The sequence below is a fragment of the Arachis ipaensis genome, chromosome B10, assembly GCF_000816755.2.
Source record: "Arachis ipaensis cultivar K30076 chromosome B10, Araip1.1, whole genome shotgun sequence".
Lineage (NCBI taxonomy): Eukaryota > Viridiplantae > Streptophyta > Magnoliopsida > Fabales > Fabaceae > Arachis > Arachis ipaensis.
In genome coordinates, this window is record NC_029794.2 from 123,359,447 (window position 1) to 123,361,284 (window position 1,838).

General features: G+C 30.0%; 1 protein-coding gene across 1 annotated transcript in view; it reads right to left on the minus strand.

Moving 5' to 3' along the window:
- LOC107621489 overlaps window positions 1-1,838 on the minus strand; it is a 7,692-nt gene that overhangs the window by 4,417 nt on the left and 1,437 nt on the right. The window lies entirely within an intron of this gene.

The following is a 1,838-nucleotide window of genomic DNA, read 5'->3' on the forward strand; positions in this document are numbered from 1 at the left end:
ATTAAAGTATGAGCTGATAGATGACTATATAACACATACATGTTCTAGAAATTATATAGCACATGCATATTCTTTAGATAAATTGTTTCATTTTAAAGTGACAATTTAAAAACAGTATTAGTACAGGCTAAGTTAGGAGATGATTAAGCCATGTACCTAATTTGCTTCAAGATATAATCAAATTACATTGGTTAGATTGCTATGGTTTCCCTAATTTTAGATAAATAATTATATATGATCTTGCATTGGGGATCCTTAACCTAACTAAACCTTATTTGATGAAAGCCTCAAGGTTAGGAATAAAGATATGCACATGCAAATTAAAGTATTATAAGCTTATAATTTTCATAAAGATATTTTGAATGAGAGGCTGATTGAACTTAAGTATGAATTACATAATAATTTATTACAGATAGATAAATTAATTATAATTTTAGTTAAAAATAATTATAATTGCAGTTGCTGAATAAAAGAAACGACAAAATATAAACCTAATTCTAGCTAATAATTAAAATAAACAGCTTAAATTTAAAATGATAACAAATCTCTAACATAGCCCACACCACTAAATAAAAGTCATTCCTTTTCTTTGTCAAAATACAACTGAAAGAGTGCACCCTATTAAAATCCCACTAGCTAGTAATTAAAAATAAAAAATATAAATAGTTTCACTAATTTAATTAGGTGCTGTCAGCTTCATTCCATGCAATATCAGGCACTATTAAATATTAAATAATAATAATAATCGAGCTGATGATGATGAGTGATGAATGAAGCTCAATAATTTTCTCACATTTTAATTATTTCCGTTCACTTTCATTGTTAGACGACTAATTGAAATAAAATTGATAGAGTTGCAAATTGCAATATAGGTTTGAATTCTCGGGGCTTGGAAGATTATGTTTTAACATACTCTAGCTTGGTAAATTTAAATGTGGATTTTGGGATGAGTTATAGTGGATCTAGAATTTTTAGTGGAGGCAAGAATTATATTAATGGAAGTTAGAATTAATGGATCAATTATATGAAATTTTAACGTCTATTAAGCTAGCACATGATAAGCAAGACAGAGTTGTTTAAAAGTTTGACAAGGAAGGTATTTTTTCAATTAATTCTTTTGTGCAGGTGATGCAGTGAGAATTCTTCCCGGAGGAAATAATCAGCTAAAGTTTTACCAGAACTATTTGAAAAGGTTTGGTTCCGCCACGAGTGGAGTTATTTATTTGGTTTACTTTGATAGGAAGAGTGAATACCAAAAAAAGACTGCATAGACTGAGAATTATTAGACATGGTGATAACATATGCGTTTTGTGTAAAAAAGACGTTGAATATATTCACCACTTGTTTCTGGACTGTGAATTTACTTGACAGGTGTGGTGTCAATGGCTATCTGACTTTGGGAGATTGTGGTCTATTCCGAGCTCTCTAAAAGAACACTTTGAGAGATGGACAGATGTTGCTAACAGGAAGGGAGAGCGCAACAAATGGCTCATATGCTTTTTTTCGGTTATTTGAAATGTTTGGTTAGAGAGGAACCAGCAGATTTTCAATAACACGGAAGGGAGTGCAGAGGAGGTATTCCAAAAATCTTTAATCAGTTATAAACAGTGGAGTAGTTTGGATCTTTTTTTTATTGATGGTAATGCTGGAGATGACACTAGGAACAATTTTCTGTTTATTGTGTTTACATGTTCTTTTTGTTTGTTAGTTTTATGCTCGCTTCACTGTATTGTGTTGAGCTCCTTTGTTAAAAAAAAGCTTGGTAAATTTAAAGTTTTGAAAATCGAATTGATAAAAATTTAAATGTTTAAAAATTTTATCAAAGTTTATTCCAAGTT